The sequence below is a fragment of the Eschrichtius robustus genome, chromosome X, assembly GCF_028021215.1.
Source record: "Eschrichtius robustus isolate mEscRob2 chromosome X, mEscRob2.pri, whole genome shotgun sequence".
Classification (NCBI taxonomy): Eukaryota; Metazoa; Chordata; class Mammalia; order Artiodactyla; family Eschrichtiidae; genus Eschrichtius; species Eschrichtius robustus.
The window spans coordinates 36,131,835-36,155,992 of NC_090845.1; the positions used below are offsets into that span (position 1 = coordinate 36,131,835).

The 24,158-nt window shown below is 40.0% G+C and overlaps 1 protein-coding gene across 6 annotated transcripts in view; it reads left to right on the plus strand.

The window, feature by feature from the left end:
• Positions 1-24,158, plus strand: part of SYTL5 (synaptotagmin like 5) — a 203,072-nt gene that overhangs the window by 103,847 nt on the left and 75,067 nt on the right. The gene's annotated exons all lie outside the window — the stretch shown is intronic.

Here is a 24,158-nt window from a genome sequence, read left to right on the forward strand (position 1 = left end):
CAGGAAAACATTATCTGGCCTTATGTTCTGTTTGGCACCTATTCTTGGACTTGTCTCAGTGGTGAACTCTATTGGTTGTCTTACTGCGTACATTTCTCTTTTCTTCATCCCTACCCCAAAACTCAGTTTTGCTTAGCTCCAGCAGTGGATTTTTTTTTTTTTTAGGACAGTCATCCCTTGACTGGGATTCCTTTGCCAATTATTATTGGTCTGGTGGTGGACATGAGACCAAAGATGACCCACTCAGACATACATAGCCTGAATTTATGGAAGGTTCTCTTTCTCACTGGATGGGTTCAGTGACCCATGTCATCCTGGTTGCTGCTGAGTATAAAAGCCAGCACAATGATGAAGCGGAGCCAAAAGATTGGCAGAGAATTGTTGTCAGCATCCTGATATACTAGAACCTGCCACACTTCTGGCCTTATTCTTTAAGCAATATAATATATTTCGGTGTTATTTATAGCAGTTTGGATCAGATTTTCTGTTACGTGCAGCCAAAAGCATCCTACAATCCCCAGAACTCAGGAGTAATCAACATTTGTTGAGCATGTTCTATGAGCCAAGCACTCTGCATTCATTGTTAGAATAATGCAGGTGAGCAGAGACACAATCTTAATGCTTGTTGGGTCCATAAACATAAAACAGTTTGCAGTCATGGATCAGGCTTTATCTGTGGTCTAAACCAAGGGTCAGCAAACTTTATGTAAAAGGCCGGATAGAGAATGTTTCATGCTCTACAGGGCATATGCTCTCTGTTGTGACTATTTCACTCGGCCATTGCAAGGTGAAAGAAGCAATAGACAATATGTAAACCAATGGATGTGGCTGTGTTCCAATAAAGCTTTATTTATAAAAATAGGCAGTGGGCTGGATTTGGCCCAAGGGCTGTCGTTTGCTGACCTTTGGTGTTGAAAACAGCACCTTGGTAAATTCTAGCCTTGGGAATAGCTGCATACACCTGAAAGCTTGATAAGCCATCTTGGGGAGAAGCAGGACATTTATAGCCTAAGAGAGAAGATGGAGTTTGACTAGAAGCCGTCAGCTATCAGAGGTAGAACATGGGCTTCTGTCTGGGAGGTTAGATGATTTCACAGGGTCCTTCCATCTCTAGGAGATTTTGATGCCTCACCCAATTTGTAGTGGCTCTTGTGCTGGACAGCTTCAATGTGTTTCATTGCCTCTGTAGAAGAACAACAAAATGAATCTGGAGGTATAGAAAATAGCAAGAAATAGCAGGAGGTTCTGCACAATTGCAAGGGACAGATTACAACTCCATTTTCCCAATGAGGTAAGAAGTATTAATTTCCCAATTTATAGGTGGGGGAACTGAAGTGCAAAGTTAAATAACTCATCCGAGATCGCACAGCTAGTAAGTAAGTAGCAGAACTGTGATTTGCATTCCCCACAGTCTGGCCCCAGAGCTCACGCTCCACTCTTAGGTCACTTTTAACTTCTGAGTGATATATCTGACCTCTCAGGGGGGCTAGAATAAAAGAGGTGTCAAACTCTCCAGTGCCTCCCTCACGCCGGAGAATGGATTACTCAATTCACAAATGGATACTCATTTAATCCTCATGTCATCCCTGAGGTGTATGTACTATTATAATGTAGTATAGCTGCGGCAACTGAACCTTAGATTAAATAATTTGCCCAACTGATAAAGATCAGAGCCGAGATTCTCTCATTCCATATTGCTTCCTTTTCCTCTGTGCTGAGATGCTTATGCGGTAATTGCGCCTATTCCGACCCTGTTGAAAGCCCACAGCTTTACTAATAGCTGTCAGAGAAATGGAACAAAACAGAAAACATTTCTTTAGCCTGGTATTTACTGAAAGCTCTGACCTGTAAGCTGTATAACATTATCCAAAGTTACTATGACTTTTATTGAAGCGTTGCTCTCACACAATAAAAACTGACAAGAGTTCCTTATGTTGTTCTACCCTTTATGCTGACTGAGAACCAAAGTGCGAGCGTATAATGATTTGTTCCACACAGCTAGCCCAGCTGAGACGGGCCACCAAGCAAACCAGAGGTTAGTATCATCAAGAGACCACAGAGATCAGCCTGGGAACTGCCATCCACCTTATGGCTTTGTCTTTGGATTTGATTCCATCATTTTACAGCAGGATGGGGGAAGAGAGAGAAGGAGGGAGAAACAAAAGGGGAAAGTGCATTTAAATTGGCTGTTTGGAATCCTGCAGATAAGCTAAATATTTGGTTCAAATGGATTTGAAGCGATTTCAAGAATTATCCATTCACCCGGGAAGCAAGGGCGACCAACAAGTGCCAAAAACAATATCTTAAATACCCTACAAATGTTTGATCTGTGGGGCTGTTTTTTCAAATCTTATCACTGCCACCAAGAACAGAATTGGTTTGACCTTCTCAAGAGCGTAGACTGACTGTCCCCATAAAACACCAGGAGAACTATTGGAGTGGACTTCTAGTTTGGTAAACGTCTTGTTTTAATCCTAATAGAATTGCCACAAAGCTTCTTAATGGATTAACAGAACCTCCCAGCATGACCATCGTTGTTCTCAAATGGAACCCAAACTCTTAATGAGTCACAGAGATGTGGAAAAAAAAATCTGGCTCTGCCTTAAACAAATTTAAAGCCTTAGGGGTTTTCCCACTAAAGACCTTACTAATTTCAATATATATACACATATAGGGAAACTAACTTAAAATTTGATTTACAGGATTTTCCTTCAAGTAATTCTTATTGTAAGTCTTATCATAGACACAGGGTCACAAATACCTGGTATTTGGTGACATTTTAAACCCTAGATTGTCTAAATAATTAAACTTATACTTGCCAGACTGTTTTTTTTTTTGTTTGAAATAATATGGTCATCATAGTCATGAGCAAAATTGTTACCTATGTAGAGTTTGTGTGTGTATATATGTAATATGTATGTGTGTGTGTGTGTGTGTGTGTGTGTATACACACACACACAGTTGATCCTTGAACAATGCACGGGTTAGGGGCACTCACCCTTTGTGCAGTCAAAAATCAGAGTATAACTTACAGTTGGCCCTCTGTATCCATGGTTCTGTATCCAAGGATTCAACTAACTGCAGATCACGTAATACTGTAGTATTTACTATTGAAAAAAAATCCACATATAAGTGGCCCCATGCAGTTCAAACCCGTGTTGTTCAAGAGTCAGCTGTATATATCTCTTTGATTCTCCGAATTCCCCTTTCACTATCCTTTTCTTTCCTTGTGTACTGTCTCTAGCCAGAATTGGTGTAGAGGACATTACCCCTAGGCAGCAGGGATTCATTTGCACTCACATTCAGGAAACTACCATTCCCTTTTACTGTAAATTGAAGAAACACAGAACTATAAAGCCCATGTAATCTACAGCATGGCTGAATGTCTGTAGGGTAGGATGTCAGGGCTGAGAGAGTGAATGAAGACTCATCTCCCAAAGTTAGGTCAGTTCATAAGGGAAGATCTAACTAAGCTAATACCAACTGTATCCCTGGGGAAATGGGCATTTTATTTCTAAGGAAATATAAGTGAACTCTTCACTAACAAAAATGTTACCTCGGGCTTCCCTGGTGGTGCAGTGGTTAAGAATCCGCCTGCCAATGCAGGGGACACGGGTTCGAGCCCTGGTCCGGGAAGATCCCACAGGCCGCGGAGCAACTAGGCCCGTGCGCCGTAACTACTGAGCCTGCGCTCTAGAGCCTTCGAGCCACAGCTACTGAAGCCCGAGTGCCTTGAGCCCGTGCTCCGCAGCAAGAGAAGCCACCGCAATGAGAAGCCCACGCACAGCAGCGAAGAGTAGCCCCCGCTCGCCACAACTAGAGAAAGCCCGCGCGCAGCAACGAAGACCCAACGCAGCCATAAATAAACAGATAGATAGATAGATAGATAGATAGTTACCTCTAACATTTTAGATTTCAGGAATATGACCATTTTATATCAACAGTTTATCTGAAGGTTCCTATAGTAATAGGAGCTAGGGTTTAATTGATTTAACTGTATAATAAGATTAGGCTGACATGCATTTAATAATTTTTCTAATCATTATTTCATTGCAGAGTAATTAAGCATAACTGGTAAACATTTCATGCAAATATCTAAAATTGATAAAACTTCTAACGGCAAGAGATTTTTTAAGTTTTTAAACTCAATAATGCACTAGGATCTATAAAGGGCATCAATATCTACAATATTTTTGTATTATAAATTCTTAATTCACAATTAAAGAAATATTTAATATCTTCTGATACATTTTTCATTATGGAAGTAGTTATGTTTATTATAGAAAATTAGAAAATACATATAGTATGAACTTTATAAACTCACATGAGATCCCTCTTACCAGAGATATTTTCCACTTTTGTTGAATTTGGTTTCTCTTGCTTTTCTTTGTGTACATGTAATTTTCACATAATTGGAACCACATTATATATGTAACTTTGTATCCTCTATCTTTGCTTAATGTTATTTAATGAACATTTTTGATGTCATTCAAAATTCTTTTGAAGCATCATTTTTATTAGCTGGATAAGATTTCATAACATGGATGTGCAATATTTTAACTATTCTAGTTTCCATGAACATCCTTATTCTTAAATCTTCTGTCTTAATTTTTTACTGTATTATGATTCATATTTTGATTTATATTTCCTTTAAATTGAAAAATTGTTTTCCAGAAATGTGTCCGTTTCCTCTTCACTAGCCTATTACATTATATCACTGCCAACATCAGAATTATTGTTATAAATCTTTACTAATTTGATAAAGTAGTGGCCTATGTTAATTTGCATTTGTGTGATTATTAGTATTTTTACATGATTGTTAGCCGTTTGTATTCCCTCTTAAGTGGATTTTTTATTCGCATTGTCTATTATTATTGGATGTTAGTGTTGTTTTAACATTTATTTGTATGAATTATTTTTGTCATATATTGGGAATAATTTCCAAGATTCAGCAAAAATTCATTGAGTACTTATTATGTACAAGGCATAGGAGATGGAGATGAATTAATTTCTAATTTAACAGAAGCAAAGTTATATTTTATTGGATTGTGCAAAGTCTCCACTTTCACAATAACTTACACAAAGAATATGTCAATTTGATTTAAAATACAAATAACTTACATCTTTGCCAGACTCTCTACAATTCGTATTTTAAAGGCAGGATTTGCATTCTTCTCTACTTCTGTAACAGCATACATGCTATTTATTGGTATGGAAATTAGGGTAAGTTCAGCTCTGAGCGTCAGAAAATCAAAATAACAGTGGCTTAAGTAAGAGAGAAGGTTTTTTTCTTTTTTTACCTTGATGAAGTCATGAGGAAAGCAACCCAGGGCTGGTAATGGTGGCTTCATGATCATCAGAGGCCCAGGGTCCTTCTAATTGGCTGTTCTGCCCTCTTCAACATGGGCTAACACCTGTTAAAGTAAAAAGTTATTCTGACACTTATTAAAATGGTAAGGAAGACTCTATTCAGGACTATTGCCATAGATTTCAAGACTATCATGAAAAAATAAAAGTAAAAACAAAGACTATGGTAGTAGGAGAGGGAGATCAGGTTCAACTCCAAATAGAGCAAAAGCAGCTGGGGACATATAGCCAGTAAGTAGAGTGAGGGGGTCAATTAATGGAAAATTACTTAAGAGGAGACATTGATGGTAAGGGGATTCTTACTAAATTGACTTAACAGAATTCTTGCTGAAGGCAGGCCAGAGTGATGTCAGATATCAAGGGGGCGGGGGGCATGGGATTCTCGCTAAACTGATTTAGCAGGACTCTCACTGAATCTGGGCTCTGCAGGTTGAAGACAGGGCCCAAGGACGAGGTCTAGTCGAAAAGAGACCTCAGAGGAGCCTGTCTAAAGTGTGGTCAAGGGAACAGTCTGAGTCACACCTCATGGACCAAGATGGCTGCTCCAGCTCCCGTCATACTGCCCTAATTCCAGTCAGCAGGGAGAAGGGACAAGGGCAGAAAAAAAGACAGTTTCCCTTTCCTTAAGGACATTTCTGAGAAGTTTCACAGATGACCTTGCTTACATCCTGTTGGCCAGAGTGTAGTCACATGGCCATACTTAGCTGCAAGGGAGCTTGCATATTTAACTGGGAAATGTAGTTTTTACTCTGCGTGGCCATGTGAACAACTCACTTTTGGAAGTTTTATGGCTCTAAAAGGGTAAAAGGAATGTTGGGAGACAACCAGCAATTTGAGAAAATGGGTGCAGCAATTAAGATCATGCATCTTATGGATCAGATTCGTTTATTCCTCAGCACAAATCTCATCTTCCTTTTTATGGACTCTGAAAGCAATTAAATGTCAGTGGTGATTTTCAGTGACGCATTTAAGAAAAAAATCATAGCACATAAAGCAACATTTATATTCATCCTCAATGAATTTCAAAGAAATGGTGATTTGACATTTCTTGTACCACATACTGATAACTAGGAAAACTGCTGAAAGTGTTTTTTGAAATAATCTTTATCTATGGAAATATAAGTCCCCATAAGCACCTAAAGAGGTAAATGGGAAAAATTAAGTACTGATAACTGCCTTTGCTGTGCATGTAACTCCTTTTTTGCTGCATTTAAAATTATTTAGTTTACACAAATTCAATTTAGAGACAGTTTAGAAGTAAACTTCAGCTATCTCTTTATAAAAATTAAAACTAGTATGTACCTGTATTCAGCAGCAGAAGTAGTTTTAAAGAATTTTTCAAGGGCAACATGTTCTCTTTAAATTATCTTTTTTGTGTATGAATGCCCAATTCCCTCCCATCAAGTCAATTCTATCCTTTCATTGTCATAGCAATAATCTTTAAAAGCCCAGTATTTTATCCTTTTTGTTTGTTTGTTTTTTAAAACAAATGCAGGTTTCCTACTTCTTATTGTACTGATTCTATCTCCACGTCCTCTCTCTCTGAGTAATTTACCATGTGGATAACAGGACTTTCTCCTGGTTTTTAAAAAAATTTTATTGGAGTATAGTTGATTTACAGTGTTGTGTTTAATTTCCACTGTACAGCAAAGTGACTCAGTTCTACATGTATATATATTCTTTTTCATATTTTCCATTATGGTTTATCACAGGATATTGTATATGGTTCCCTATGCTATACAGTAGGACCTTGTTATTTATCCATCTATATATAATAGTTTGCATCTGCTAATCCCAAACTCCCCATCCTTCCCTCTCCCATCCTCCTCCCCCTTGGCCACCACAAGTCTGCTCTCTACATTTGTGAGTCTGTTTTTGTTTCATAGATATGTTCATTTGTGTCATATTTTAGATTCCACACATAAGTGATGTCGAACGATATTTGTCATTCTCTTTCTGGCTTACTTTGCTCAGTATGATAGTCTCTAGGTCCATCCATGTTGCTGCAAATGGCATTCTTTTGTTCCTTTTAATGGCTGAGTAATATTCCATTGTATATGTGTACCACATCTTCTTTATCCATTCATCTGTCGATGGACATTTAGGTTGTTTCCATGTCTTGGCTATTGTAAATAGTGTTGCTGTGAACATCGGGGTGCATGTATCTTTTTGAATTATGGTTTTGTGTGAGTATATGCCTAGGAGTGGGATTGCTCGATCATATGGCAACTCTATTTTTAGTTTCTTGAGGAACCTCCATACAGTTTTCCGTAGTGGCTGCACCAACTTGCATTCCCACCAACAGAGTAAGAGGGTCCCCTTTCTCCATACCCTCTCCAGCATTTATTATTTGTAGACTTTTTAATGATGGTCCTTCTGACTGGTGTGAGTTAGTACCTCATTGCAGTTTGGATTTGCATTTCTCTAATAATTAGCGATGATGAGCATCTTTCTACTGTTTTTGATACTCAAGAAAGGTATCCTTTGAGTTTCAGACTAGTAGAATACGTCCTTGTTCCTCGTCAGGCCAGGAAACAGATGATATTTATGTCAAGGTGTTTCCAGGTGGAAGACTTGGTTTGATAGTTACATATGAGATCAATTTCTGCTATGATTTTAAGACTATAGATAATAAACAGTTGCCTGTCTGTTCACATGGCTTTGAGAGATCTCCTGGTATGTTCCTATGAGCCAAGTGTTTTACTACCGGAAAGTGCTTGGTATCATCTGCAGACATGAATATTTCACAGTGCCCCCTTTCCTTGAGACAATTTCTTTTCTTTTTTCTTTTTTTGGCCACACTGTGCGGCTTGCGGGAACTTAGTTCCTTGGCCAGGGATTGAACCCGGGCCCAGGGCAGTGAAAGCGCAGAGTCCTAACCACTGGACCACCAGGGAATTCCCGAGACAGTTTCGAAACACATTAAATCGACACAAATCGCAAGTTTTCTTTCTTTCTTTATTTTTTAAAAAGATTTATTTATTATTTATTTATTTATTTATTTATTTAATTTTTATTATTTGGCTGTGTCGGGTCTTAGTTGTGGCCTGCAGGATCTTCATTGAGGCATGTGGGATCTTTCGTTGCAGCATGCGGGCTCTTTGTTGCGGCACGCAGGCTACTCTAGTTGTGGCGTGCAGGTTTTCTGTTCTCTAGTTGCGGCGCGCCGGCTCCAGGGCGCGTGGGCTCTGTAGTTTGCAGCACGCAGTCTCTCTAGTTGAGGCACACGAGCTTAGTAGTTGTGGCGTGCGGGCTTAGTTGCCCCGAGGCATGTGGGATCTTAGTTCCCCAACCAGGGATCGAACCTGCCTCCCCTACATTGTAAGGTGGATTCTTTACCACTGGACCACCAGGGAAGTCCGAAGATTTCTTTATGTAGTCAAGCGTTCTTTCAATTCTGTTCCTTATTCACGTTCTGTGAAGTAGCTTTCTATCTGAGTGAAACTTTTCCCCAATTCTTGGATGGTCTTGATTGTTTTTAATAGCCTTTGACTTGAAAACTAATCAAAAGCTTTATAAAGTTTATAGTGGTGTTTGTTGAGGAACAGTTCTGTTGGGGATTATTTGTCATGAAAGACTTTGTGATAAGAGGCGACTTGGGCAGGTGCCATTTGGTGGGAGAAGCAGGGCAGGCAGAAGAAACCCTTCATGTTTACTGAGGCTGAACTTTGAGTGTGTTCAGCCTGGCTTTGCACAACTAGGAAAGCAATAGCAGTCCTTAATATAAATACAGTGTTCTTTCTGAGCAACAATATTTTAATACATTGAGAGGCAATGAGGGGAGCCTGGTGTAGGGAAAAGAACAGATTTGGGGAAATAAAACTCTGGATCTGAATCTTGACTGCACCACTTAATAGCCCTGTGAAGTTTCCTTTCTGAGATTCCACTTTCTTATCTATAAAATCAGAATCATAATGTCTTTCTCATGGGTTACTGTCAACGTTTAAGAGTATGACACTTAAAACAGAGTGCCCGTCATTATTGTGGCTAAGTGTTATGATGGTTAGCTTTTAATAAGAGGTTCTACACACAGAATCTACAATCAAAATGAAAAAGTCACATTTTTGTATTCAGAGTACAGAAAGGAGGTCTGGTCACATCTGGATTTTTCTTAGGCAAATATGAAATAGCCCCAGTGTTGATGGCATTGCCTCTGGATGTGAACAAAAGACAGGAGTGATAGGAGGCATGCAGCCATTGGCATCAGGCTGCTGTGACATTATTCTGCCCACATATATTATTTCAAGTGCTTTTTGTCTCATTGTTTCTGGTTCGGGCAATATGTTTCGTTAGTCACCATGGTTTTGTTCTCTTAAAGGAATATGAATCTCTAGCTTTAGACAAGGATTTAGCTGGCAGGCACTGCAGCAGAGGCTGAAGCAAAACCTGATAGCAACATCTCTGCAAGTGGACAATAATAAAAAGAGCTAATATTTACAGAGTTCTTATTGTATTTGTTTGGGAAATAAGTTTGGCTGTGGGTGACAGAGACACGTTTTAATTATGGCTTAAACGAGATGGAAATATAATACATTGCTCTCTAATGGAAAAGTCTGGGTTGTTTGGCAGCTTTGTGATGTCGTCAATGGTGGCTCCATTATAGCATGGGTCTGGGTGCCTTGCCTTTTGTAGTTCTACCGTCTTGAGAGTTTGGCTCTTCATCCAAGATGGCTCACCCCTATGTTCTCATCCCAGCCTCTGGGAAGGAAGAAGGGTTCAAGGGACAGGGATACCGCTTTTCCATTAGGGGCATGACCTAGAGGTGGCCTGTATCATTTCTGATCACATCACATTGGCCAACATTTAGTCTCATGGCAAAACTAACTGCAGGTCATGCTGGGAAATATAGTCTTTACTCTGAGTGGCCATGAGCCTAGCTGAACATTCCACTAATAGAGAAATGGAGAACACAGATTTGGAGACGCATACTAGAATGGTCTATTCCACAACTACTGTGTGCCAAGCTGTGCTTCACACTTTACTTATGCTCACGACAGCATCATCTTACTTAATGGTCCCAAGAACCCTATGAGGTTGTAACTACTATGATTTTTTTTTTTTTTTTTTACACAGGGAATATTTTGAGACACAGACAGGTTAAGTCTCTTTAAGTCTTGAGACAGAGAGGCTAAGTAATTTAAAGTCTCCAAGGAAATAAGGGGCAAGGCCAGGATTAGAACCCAGGGAGTCTGACTTCAGAGCCTGATGCTCTGGACCACTGTATAGTCCTCGCTTGCTCATTATTTCTCTTGAGCCTTGATGTGCTCTGCTAGATGAGATTGAGGATTGTGTAAAGATGTCAAGGAATCAAAGAAGCTTTGTGAAGCTTCTGTGGCTTCCTCTTCCAGGCAGCTAATTGCTTCTCTTCTAAAATTCCTAGCTTATTTGATGCAAAATAGTGTTCAGGATAATTGGGTCTAGACAGGGTAACAAAAGAAAAATAACGCCCCACACAAGTGACAGGAATTTTAATGAAAGCAATTCCTGATTTGAAAGGAATGCGTCTGTGCAGTGATAAAGCAAGCAGTCTTTGTAATGCATTGAACATTTTTGATGATGGGATAGGAGAAAAAATGAACTCAGTATATCACTGGAATATAGAAATGAAAATATTCTATCATTCAACTATAGTTGAGATTGTTCATCTCTTCAGTCTTTAGGATTTCAACTCCATATAGGTCATCAGTTCGCATGTTAATACACATGTATCTGTGTAGCAACAAGGAAACATAAAGAATAAACTGATATTTTAAAATACAAGGGCATCCTGAGTTTATCTCAAATAAAGAATTGGTGTTAGCTGGAATTAAATGTCTTCAACAACTTTTTTCCTTTTTCTTTTTCTTTGTATTCTTTTTTTTAATTGAAGTATAGTTGATTTATAATGTGTTAGTTTCGGATGTACAGTGTACAGCTCACCGTTGGCTGATGGCTGCAATAGCTGATGACTGTGACATCCTTTGTTTACTGATACGGCAGGCAATATTCCATTTATTAACAGCAGAGTGCTTCAGTTATACATGTATATGTGTATCTATTCTTTTTCAGATTCTTTTCCAGTATAGGTTATTACAAGATATGAATATAGTTTCCTGTGCTATGCAGTACATCCTTGTTGTGTATTTTATATATAATAGTGTGTATCTGTTAATCCCAAACTCCTAATTTATCCCTACCCCCCTTTCCCCTTTGGTAGCCATAAGTTTGTTTTCTATGTCAGTCAGTTTATTTCTGTTTTGTAAATAAGTTTATTGGTATCATTTTTTAAGATTCCACATATAAGTGATATCATATGGTATTTGTCTTTCTCTGTCTGACTTCACTTAGTATGATCATCTCTAGGTCCATCCATGTTGCTGCAAATGGCATTATTTCATTCTTTTTTATGCCTGAGTAATATCTTTTTCATAATATTCTTTGTCTTTGTATTCTTCATTACTTTTTAACAGTTGATTTGGGGCCATATTTACCTCTACTACACGTTTTCATCCATCTCCAGTATTCTTTGTTTCTTTTCAGGTAAGAACAAAGAGAGGAAATGGTTAGACTTTGAACGTTTTCAAGAATCAAAATAGTTTCGATTTCTCAACAAAAGTGTAGGAATGAGGTTAAGGAAGATGGGGAAAGTTCTGGAAATCCTTACCAAGTAATTAAGAACATTCTGTAGTTTTCTCAGGCTCGTATTAATTTTTCGAAGTGTGTTTGATCTCAGTTTTAGCCAATTTTAATTTGTCTTTTTCTTAGCAGATCTAACATTGTACATTTTTCTCTTCTCATTCTCTTTTTAAATAATAATGGCTTCATATTGTAAAGGGCCCTATAATCCGTGAAGCACACTACCATGCTTAATTGCCTCTGGCTCTCACAAACACCCTCAGAGGAAGATAAGAAAGGAATTACCATCTTCATTTTGAAGTTGAAGTACTGAGACCCAGAGAGATTAACTGCAATGCCCAGTGATACCTAGTATGGCTGAGTTTTCCTCCCGCCACCCACTCCCTTTCTTTCTCCCTTCTTCCCTCCTCCTTTCTCCTTCTCTGTCACTCACCAGCTTTTGCTTATGCTCTCTTTTATTCATTCAATTAAATGATAGCTATTATGTTCCCAGCACTGCTTATGTGCTATAAAATGCAAAACTGAACAAAACAGATACAGTCTTGCCCTCGTGGAGATTACAGAGGAGTTGGCAAGACATTAAACCAGTAAAAACAGCCAAATAAATGTACAATGAAAAATTATGGTAAGTGCTCTGAAGAAAAAGAACACAGTTCTCTGAGTGAGAATAAGATGGGAATCTGTGGCAGATTTGGTAATCAGAGAAAGCCACTCTGGGGGAACAGCAGTAAAGCTGAAATAAAAGAATATATGGAAGCCAGCTAGATGAACAACTAGGCTATACGTTTATCAGTCAGGGCACGCTAAGCGATGCTGTAAGAACAGCCCCAAATTCTTAGTGCCTTATAACGATGAAGCTTTATTTGTCTCTCATGCTACATGTCCATAACAAGATGGCTAGGGACTCTATTTCATGGCATCCTCAGACCAGGACTCAAACTTACAGGGCACACACTATTTGGGACATTGCCATTCTTCATGCAAAGAAGAGGGTTTGTGATAAACCATGCACTTGCTCTTAAAGCTTTTACCTGGAGTCACATATCACATTTCATGGACCAGTGTGAGTCACGTTACCACATCCGATGTCAAGAGGGCAGGGATCTGCAGTCCCAAGTTGTCCCACTTTCCCAGCCTCCCTTGCAGCTAATGGTGATGCTGTGACAGTGTCTGGTCGAGGGAACCTAAGGAGGACTTCATTAGGGAAGTCCTTCTTGATGGAAGGAATTCTGATTCAATTTTTGCTTTTCTGTTAGGATACAGGTGTAACTGACACCCCCTCCCTATTCTTCCTGCCTTAAACTTGGATGCTCTGCTGAAGATAGGGGACCATCAGGATGAAATGAATCCTTAATGACCTGATTTTGCAGCTGAGCGAATACAGGCAACTACCTAATTCTGGATTTCTTGTATGTGGGGGGAAGAAATGAAATCAATTTCTTAAGCCTGTTATTTGGAACCAGAAGCAGTTCTAGCTTATGTGGATGAGAGAGATGAACAGATACTGTGCTTATGTTGCAGGAAGGGGGACCCCTTCCAGGGCCCGAGAGTAGGCTCTTGTCTAACACTCGGAAAAGAATTGTCCGAGGAGACACACGTGCTGGCAAAGCAAGAGACTTTATTGGGAAGGGGCGCCTGGGCGGAGAGCAGGAGGGTAAGGGAACCCAGGAGAACTGCTCTGCCATGTGGCTCACAGTCTTGGGTTTTACGGTGATGGGGTTAGTTTCCGGGTTGTCTCTGGCCAATCATGCTGACCCAGGGTCCTTGCCGGTGGTGCACACATCCCTCAGACAAGATGAATTCCAGCGAGGAGGATTCTGGGAGGTTGGTAGGACATATAGACTGGCGTCTCCTTTCATCTCCTTTTGACCTTTCCCGAATTCTTCCGGTTGGTGGTGGCTTGTTAGTTCTGTGTTCCTTATCAGGATCTCCTGTTGTAAAATAACTCATGCAGATGGTTACTGTGGTGCCTGGCCAGGGTGGGCAGTTTCAGTCAGTGTTTCCCCTAATACTTACAGCCCAGAAACTCACCTTTCTCAGATACCTTCCTGAGACTGGACCAGCAGTGCAGGAACCGAATGAGGTCCACCTTGCTTTGTGAGTGGGGGCTAGTAAAGCAGAGGAAAGAGACATCTTCCATCCTGTTCCTCTCTCCCAGCTCCCTGTACTTTCCTTTCTCCTTGGTACTTATTCTCCAATTGCACACTTTCTTTTCCTGGCTGCAGTTACCCTCCCATTATCCTTTCTCTTCTTCTCGAGCATCTGAAAACCGTTGGGTCCATTTAAGGTGAAATTATCCTAGATATGATTGAATTAGGTCAGTTTCTCAGAGATTTGAAAAACCAGTAAGCTGCTTGTGAATGAAAAATTGTGCCTGCCATGTCAACAAACGAAGGGTGTTGCAGCCATCAAGTCACTACAGCCACCCCAGTGGTGCACCCTGAGGGGACTCAGGATGGGAAAGAACTGGATACTGGCCCTAGATAGCTAAGGTGCACATCAAAGGAATGATGTCAATGAGCCCAGACTCTTGCATCTTCCCATACATAGAAAACCGCTAAATTCATTAACTTGAGATGTTTGGTTGGTTTTCTTTACTTAACGGTAATCTTTTGATGTTCCGACTACCTGTTTTTTGTTTGTGTGTTTGTTTTTTTGTGTTTTTTTTGCAAAACTTCTGTATTTCCTGAGTCCTCCCTTCCCTCTTCTGAGCAGCCCCTCAGAGCTGTCTGAGAGGCTGCCTCCTGGGCTTAAATCCTCAGAAAGTCTGCCAAATAAAACAATTCTCAACTTTTAGGTTATGCGTTTTCTTCAGTCGATGTGCTTAATATTTGATGCCGGCCTATGGAATTCTCCCCAGCTTTTCCCATAGTCTCAGAGATAGCTCTCAGGATATGTGGGACAATTAACACCAATTGCCTTAGGAATTCCCAATTGGTGTGTTTGGACCTTGAAGTTCTTGCTTCCCTGTGGCCTGATTTATACAGAGTCCCAAGTCTTTTCAGACTCTAGAACTGGGAGCTCAGTGAAACCCAATTGCTAAATAGTCCTGTGAATAGAACACAGAGAAAGATGCAATATAAATGTTTGACTTTATGGCCATAATTTCTCCAAGTGGTCTCGCCCACTGTAGTTAAGGAGCTGCTAAGTGGTTAAACTTCAGGCACCTGATCATAGAATTTATTTCCGGAAGAGAATTAGTCTCTTGGAGTATCCTGCAATACCCCCTGTTCTCAGTTTCTTATTCTTTGGCCCACCAGCCTACTGGGATAGGACTCAGTCTAGGATTGTTCTTTGTTTTACTCATTTTGATCACGGTGTTTCTTTATCATTGTTGCATGAATTGTTACAGATTTTGACTAGGCAGTGTTTTATTTCTCCTGTGTCCTGAGGTGTTCAAAGGTCTGTTATGCTCTTCCAAATAATACAATTGCAATCTTCAAATGAGAACTCATCCTGTTATTTTAAAACTTGTAGCCTTTACAGGTTTTCAAAAATAAATTGTGTGGAGCTTTTCTTACACTCAATTTCAGGAGCCAGTTGCTCATGAAAAAAGGACATAAAGATGCTTTGTAAGCTCTAAATAAGGGATTAGAAAAGCATGTGTTGTGGGTTCTGGTCATTTGTGTTCAGTTGGACAAGAGACGCTCTTTTCCTTCTGGTGACCATAAGTTGTTTTCTCTGTTTGTGGGTCTGTTTCTGTTCCATAAATAAGTTCATTTGTGTCATACTTTAGATTCCATGTATAAGTGATATCATATGGTGTTTGTCTTTCTGACTTACTTCACTCAGTATGATAATCTCTAGGTCCATCCATGTTGCTGCCAATGGAATTATTCTTTTTTATGGCTGAGTAGTATTCCATTGTGTGTGTGTGTGTGTGTGTGTGTGTGTGTGTGTGTGTGTGTGTGTATGTATCACATCTTTTTTAATCCATTAATCTGTCAAGGGATATTTAGGTTGCTTCCATGTCTTGCCTATTGTAAATAGTGCTGCTATGGACATTGGGGTCCATGTATCTTTTCAAATTAGAGTTTTCATCTTTTCCAGATATATGCCCAGGAATGGGAATGCTGGATCATATGGCCACTATATTTTCAGTTTTTTTTGTAATTGCAGTACAGCTGACTTACAGTGTTGTGTTAGTTTCTGCTGTACAGCAAAGTGATTAAGTTATACATATATATATATATTCTTTTTTATAGTCTTTTTCCATTATGGTTTATCACAGGATGTGGAATATAGTTCCCTGTGCTATATAGTAGGACCGTGTTGTTTATCCTAGAGTGAGGACTTAAGAGTGCCCTGTATGGCTGCCTGTTGCAGCGGATGAATCATCTTGCATCATTTGTCCTCTTCTTGACTGACATCAAGGATACTGGGAGTCCTTAGTAGGTGTCCTGTTTAGACTCATTTTCGTATCTGAAGTCCAGAATGCCTAGCACACAATAGGCACTCAATAAATGCTCACTGGATGAATGAATGAGACAGAGAACCATAGGTTTTTGGAAACCTTACTCCTCACTTTTAAAATTCCCCATTTATGAATCTCTCATTAGGCTAGGAATTAAAAGACTCGGTTTCTGATTTTATCTCTACTGCTTACTGTCTTTATCATGAGGCTCATAATATCTCATGAACTACTTTGAAAGCCCAAAAGAGGTAATAGTTTTAAACATTTAAATATCTTATGATCTAGCACAGATTTGAGTCCTGAGCAGTATATATAAAAAACTAAAGCCATCGTTCCTGCCTTTGGGGAGATGCTAATCTAGTTGGGTATAACAAAGCAGAGAACCACAAGTGGAGAAGGAGGTGGTATGAGATGTGTGCGATGATCCTGGGATGTCTGGGGGTATTTTTGTTTGTTTGTTTTTGTTTTTTTCTGGAAATGTATTGAAGGAGGGAATGGATCTGGATGACAAAGGAATGGCATGTCTGTGAAGCATTTAAGTGGGAGTGAACCTATCTTCTAGAGGAGTGTTTTCCAAATCTGGCAGTATATTAGAATACATAGGGAAGCTTTAAAAAAATCATTGCATGGGCCACATCTCAAACCAATTATATCAGAATCTGTGGGGATGAGAGTTGGGAATCAGTACTTTTTTTAAAATACATCTTTATTGGAGTATATTTGCTTTACATTGTTGTGTTAGTTTCTGCTGTATAACAAAGTGAATCAGCTATACGTATACATATATCTCCATATCCCCTCCCTCTTGCGTCTCTCTCCCACCCTCCCTATCCCACCCCTCTAGGTGGACACAAAGCACCGAGCTGATCTCCCTGTGCTATGCGGCTGCTTCCCACTAGCTATCTAGTTTACGTTTGGGAGTGTATATATGTCCATGACACGCTCTCTCACTTCGTCCCAGCTTCCCATGCCCTCAAGTCCATTCTCTACATCTGCGTCTTTATTCCTGCCCTGCCACTAGGTTCATCAGTACCGCTTTTTATATGTTTTAGCATACGGTATTTGTTTTTCTCCTTCTGACTTACTTCAGTCTGTATGACAGATTCTAGGTCCATCTACCTCACTACAAATAACTCAATTTTGTTCCTTCTTATGGCTGAGTAATATTCCATTGTATATATGTGCCACATCTTCTTTATCCATTCATCTGTCAATGGACATTTAGGTTCCTTCCATGTCCTGGCTATTGTAAATACTGCTGCAATGAACATTGTGGTACATGTCTCTTTTTGAATTATGGTTTTCTCAGGGTATATGCCCAGTAGTGGCATTGCTGGGTCATACGGTAGTTCTGTTTTTAATTTTTTAAGGAACCTCCATACTGTTCTCCATAGTGGCTGTATCAATTTACATTCCCACCAACAGTGCAGGAGGGTTCCTTTTTCTCCACACCCTCTCCAGCATGTATTCTTTGTAGATTTTTTGATGATGGCCATTCTGACTGGTGTGAGGTGATACCTCATTGTAGTTTTGATTTGCATTTCTCTAATGATTAGTGGTGTTGAGCATCTTTTCATGTATTTGTTGGCCATCTGTATGTCTTCTTTGGAGAAATGTCTACTTAGGCCTTCTGCCCATTTTTGGATTGGGTTGTTTGCTTTTTGGATATTGAGCTGCATGAGCTGCTTGTATATTTTGGAGATTAATCCTTTGTCAGTTGCTTTGTTTGCAAATATTTTTTCCCATTCTAAGGGTTGTCTTTTCATCTTGTTTATGGTTTCCTTTGCTGTGCAAAAGCTTTTAGCTTTCATTAGGTCCCATTTGTTTATTTTTGTTTTTATTTCCCTTCCTCTAGGAGGTGGGTCAAAAGGGATCTTGCTGTGATGTATGTCATAGAGTGTTCTGCCTATGTTTTCCTCTAAGAGTTTTATAGTGTCTGGCCTTACGTTTAGGTCTTTAATCCATTTTGAGTTCATTTTTGTGTATGGTGTTATGCTGTGCACTAATTTTATTCTTTTACATGTATCTATCCATTTTACCCAGCACCACTTACTGAAGAGGCTGTCTTTTCTCCATTGTATATTCTTGCCTCCTTTATCAAAGATAAGGTGACCATATGTGTGTGGGTTTATCTCTGGGCTTTCTCTCCTGTTCCATTGATCTGTATGTCTGTTTTTGTGCCAGTACCATACTGTCTTGATTACTGTAGCTTTGTAGTATAGTCTGAAGTCATGGAGCCTGATTCCTCCAGCTCTGTTTTTCTTTCTCAAGATTGCTTTGGCTATTCGGGGTCTTTTGTGTTGCCATACATATTGTAAAATTTCTTGTTCTTGTTCTGTGAAAAATGCCATTGGTAATTTGATATGGATTGCATTGAACCTGTAGATTGCTTTGGGTAGTATAGTCATTTTCACAATATTGATTCTTCTAATCCAGGAGCACTGTATATCTCTCCATCTGTTTATGTTATCTTTGATTTCTTTCATCAGTGGTTTATAGTTTTCTGAGTACAGGTCTTTTGCCTCCTTAGGTAGGTTTATTCCTGGGTATTTTAATCTTTTTGTTGCGATGGTAAATGGGATTGTTTCCTTGATTTCTCATTCTGATCTTTCATTGTTAGTGTATCGGAATGCAAGAGATTTCTGTGTATTAATTTTGTATCCTGCACCCTTACCAAATTCATTGATTTGTTCTAGTAGTTTTCTGGTGGCATCTTTCGGCTTTTCTGTGTATAGTATCATGTCATTGGCAAACAGTGACAGTTTTACTTCTTTTACAATTTGTTTTCCTTTTATTTCTTTTTCTTCTCTGATTGCTGTGGCTAGGACTTCCAATACTATGTTGAATAATACTGATGAGAGTGGACATCCTTGTCTTATTCCTGATCTTAGAGGAAATGCTTTCAGTTTTTTACCATTGAGAATGATGTTTGCTGTGGATTTGTCGTATATGGCTTTTATTATGTTGAGGTAGGTTCCCTCTATACCTCCTTTCTGGAGAGTTTTTATTATAAATGGGTGTTGAATTTTGTCAGAAGCCTTTTCTGCATCTATTGAGATGATCATATGGTTTTTATTCTTTAATTTGTTAATATGGTGTATGACATTGATTGTTCTGCATATAATGAAGAATCCTTGCATCCCTGGGATAAATCCCACTTGATCATGGTATATGATCCTTTTAATGTATTGTTGGATTCTGTTTGCTAGTACTTTGTTGAGGAATTTTGCATCTATGTTCTTCAATGATATTGGTCTATAATTTTCTTTTTTTGTAATACCTTTGCCTGGTTTTGGTATCCAGGTGATGGTGGCCTCGTAGAATGAGTTTGGCAGTGTTCCTCCGTCTGCAGTTTTTTGGAAGAGTTTGAGAATGATAGGTGTTACCTTTTCTCTAAATGTTTGATAGAACTCGCCTGTGAAGCCATCTGGTCCTGGACTTTTGTTTGTTGGAGGATTTTAAATTACAGTTTCAATTTCATTACCTGTGGTTGGTCTGTTTATATTTTCTAATTCTTCCTGGTTCAATCTTGGAAGGTTGTACTTTTCCAAGAATTTGTCCATTTCTTCCAGGTTGTCCATTTTATTGGCATATAGTTGCTTGTAGAAGTCTCTTATGATCTTTTGTATTTCTGCGGTGTCAGTTGTAATCTCTTCTTTTTCATTTCTAATTTTATTGATTTGAGTCCTCTTCTTTTTTTCTTGTTAAGTCTGGGTAAAAGTTTATCAATTTTGTTTATCTTCTCAAAGAACGAGCTTTTAGTTTTATTGATCTTTGCTATTGTTTCTTTGTTTCTATTTCATTTATTTCTGCTCTGATCTTTATGATATCTTTCCTTCTATTAACTTTGGGTTTTGTTTGTTATTCTTTCTCTAGTTCCTTTAGGTATAAGATTAGATTGTTTATTTGAGATTTTTGTTCTTTCTTGAGGTGAGCTTGAATTGCTATGAAGTTCCCCCTTAGAACTTCTTTTGCTCCGTCCCATAGGTTTTGGATTGTCGTGTTTTTGTTGTCATTTGTTTCTAGGTATTTTTCGATTTCCTCTGATTTCTTCAGTGATCTCTTGGTTATTTAGCAGCACACTGTTTCTCTCCATGTATTTGTGTTTTCTTCTGGTTTTTTTCCCCTGTAATTGATTTCTAATCTCATAGCGTTGTGGTTGGAAAAGATGCTCGATACTATTTCAGTTTTCTTAAATTTTCCAAGGCTTGATTTGTGACCCAAGATGTGATCTATTCTGGAGAATGTTCTGTGTGCACTTGAGAAGAAAGTGTATTCTTCCGCTTTCAGGTGGAATGTCCTAAAAATATCAATTAAGTCTATCTGGTCTATTGTGTCATTTAAAACTTGTGTTTCCTGGTTTATTTTCTGTCTGGATGATCTGTCTATTGGTGTAAGTGGGGTGTTAAAGTACCCCTCTGTTGTGTTACCATCGACTTCTCCTTTTATGGCTGTTAGCATTTGCCTTATGTATTGGGGTGCTCCTATGTTGGGTGCATAAATATTTATAATCGTTATGTTTTCTTCTTGGATTGATCCCTTGATCATTATGTAGTGTCCTAGTGTCCTTCCTTATCTCTTGTAACTGTCTTTATTTTAAAGTCTATTTTGTCTGATATGAGTATTGCTACTCCAGCTCTCTTGTTATTTCCATTTGCATGGAATATCTTTTTCCATCCCCTCACTTTCAGTCTGTATGTGTCCCTAGGCCTGAAGTGGGTTTCTTGTAGACAGCATATATAAGGGTCTTATTTTTGTATCCATTCAACCTGTGTCTTTTGGTTGGAGCATTTAATCCATTTACATTCAAGGTGATTATCAATATGTATGTTCCTATTACCATTTTCTTAATTGATTTGGTTTTGTTTTTGTTGGTCTTTTTCTTCTCTTGTGTTTCCCGCTTAGAGAAGTTCCTTTAGCATTTGTTGTAAAGCTGGTTTGGTGGTGCTGAATTCTTGTAGCTTTTAGTTGTCTGTAAAGCTTTTGATTTCTCCATCGAATCTGAATGAGATCCTTGCTGGGTAGAGTAATCTTGCTTGTAGGTTTTTCCCTTTCATCACTTCAAATATGTCCTGCCACTCCCTTCTGGCTTGCAGAGTTTCTGCTGAAAGATCAGCTGTTAACCTTATGGGGATTCCCTTGTATGTTATTTGTTGCTTTTCCCTTGCTGCTTTTAATATTTTTTCTTTGTATTTAATTTTTGATAGCTTGTTTAAAATGTGTCTTGGCGTGTTTCTCTTTGGATTAACCTTTATGGGACTCTCTGTGCTTCCTGGACTTGATTGACTATTTCCTTTCCCATGTTAAGGATGTTTTCAACTATAATCTCTTCAAATGTTTTGTCAAACTCTGTCTTTTGCTCTTCTTCTTCTAGGAACCCTGTAATTTGAATGTTGGTGGGTTTAATGTTGTCCCAGTGATCTCTGAGATGTCCTCAATTCTTTTCATTCTTTTTTATTTATTCTGCTCCCGGCAGTTATTTCTACCATTTTTTTCTCCCAGTTCACTTATCCATTGTTCTGCCTCAGTTATTCTGCGATTGATTCCTCCTAGAGTATTTTTAATTTCAATTATTATGTTGTTCGTCACTGTTTGTTTGCTCTTTCGTTCTTGTAGATCCTTGTTAAACGTTTCTTGTATTTTCTCCATTCTGTTTCTGAGATTTTGGATCATCTTTACTATCATTACTCTGAATTCTTTTTCAAGTGGGTTGCCTATTTCATCTTCATTTATTTGGTCTTGTAGGTTTTTACCTTGCTCCTTCATCTGTAGCATATTTTTTTGTCGTTTCTTTTTTTTTTTTTAATGGGTGGGGCTGTTTTCCTGTTACTGGTTGTTTGGCCTGAGGCGTCCAGCACTGGAGTCTGCAGGCAGTTGGATAGAGCCGGGTCTTGGTGCTGAGATGAGGACCTCCGGGAGACCTCACTCCAATTAATATTCCCTGGGGTCTGAGGTTCTTTGCTAGTCCAGTGGTTTGGACTCAGAGCTCCTACCACAGGAGCTCAGGCCCGATGTCCAGCCTGGGAACCAAGATCCTGCCGGCCGTGTGGCATGGCAAAAAAAAGAAAAAAAAGAAAAAAGGAGCAATACAATAACAAAGAATAAAAAACAAAATAAAATTAGAAAGATAAAAAATATATCAGGAAAAATTAAAATATAATTGAGACAACTGCAACAAGGTAAAATAAAACCACAACAGAAAGCAGAAAAGAAAAACAAAAAAAGGGGAACAAGCCAAAAGGAGCAGAACAATAACAAAGTATAAAGAATAAAATAAAATTAGAAAAATAAAAGATTTATTAGAAAAAATAAAAATATAAAGGTATCAACAAGGTAAAACAGAACTCTAATCTAAAAGAGGAAAAACGGGGGGGAAAAAAAAGCCTTGGCTATGGGGGGCGGAGTTTAGGTGGGAGGTGGAACTTAGGCAGGGGTGGGGTCTAGGGTGGGGCGGGGCCTACATGGGGGTGGGTGGGGTGACGTTTGAGCATGGGGCAGGGCCTAGACTCAGGACCACAGCCAGAAAAGGCCTTGTGGGCGGAGCCTAGGCAGGGCAAAGTTCAAGTGTGGGGCGGGGCCTCTGCTTAGGACCTGTGGGGAAGGGGAGAGGCAGCACGTGGAAAGGAGCGCCTCTGGAGTGTGGAGTTCCCGAGTTTGGAGGTAGGGCCCTGAGTGAGGGTGTGTGGGTTGGGTTTAGGCTCAGCGCGTTGGAAGGGGTCTCTGAGTGTAGAGGTAGGGCTCTGGGTGGGGGTGTAGGGGCGGGGCTTGGGCTCTGCACGGCAGGAGGGAGGATCCAGAGGGCAGAGGATTAGGCCCTGGGGCCCAACGGGCTCCCTGGTGCCTAAGTGGATAGGGAAAGCACTGGCTGCGTTCCCTTCCGTTCCTCCACTCCCCCCCGCCCCACCCACCACGTTCCCTTCTGTTCTCCCCCTTCCCCGCTGGACCCCTAAGCTGTGAGTGGATCCCACTGCGTGTAGGAACTTCTCCCCTCCCCCAGCCACCCCTCAGGGGTTCCAGACCTGGAGGTCCGGCCTTTACTTTTGCTCCCCCTTCCCTCCCTCCCACTCCCTCAGGACCTGCGCGGCTGGAGGGGGCCTCAGTGGGCAGAGGATCAGGCCCAGGATCTCAGCAGGTTCCTGGGGGCCCAAGTGGGCAGGAGAACCTGGCCATGCTCCCTTTTGATCCTCTGCCCTCCCAGTGGTCCCCCAATTTCCCCCTTCGGGCGTGGCATCCCTTCCCCTCCCCCAGCCACCCCTCAGGGGCGCTGGTCTTGTCCTGCCTCCACTTCTCCTCCCCCCTCACTCCCCCCCCACTCCCCACATCCTACATGGTAGCTGGGGGGTTCCTCCCATCCCCTTAGGTGTCCGTGGTCCCCCACTGGTGCCTGCGAGGTGCCCTAGTTGTGCGGAGACGCAAATTCCGCATCCTCCTAGTGCACCATCTTCTCATTTAATCTTAAAAACAGTCCCAGTAGAATGTTATTACTCCCAGTTTAGAACTGAAGAGACTGAAGTTGAGTGGGTAAATCATTGTTTAAGGTTGAACAACTAATTCCTGATGGAACCTGTATTCAAAGAGAGATATATCTGATAGCAGGGCCCCCAGGTCAGTGGAAATTGTTGGAAACCCTCACATGCTAAGCAGAAGCATTTCAACCTGAAATGATGGACAGTGTCTTTGCAGCAAACTCTTCATTGGCTCACTTAAGGAAAGTACCCATGTTGCCAAGCTTGATTTCACACTCTTGCCTCATGTAATATAT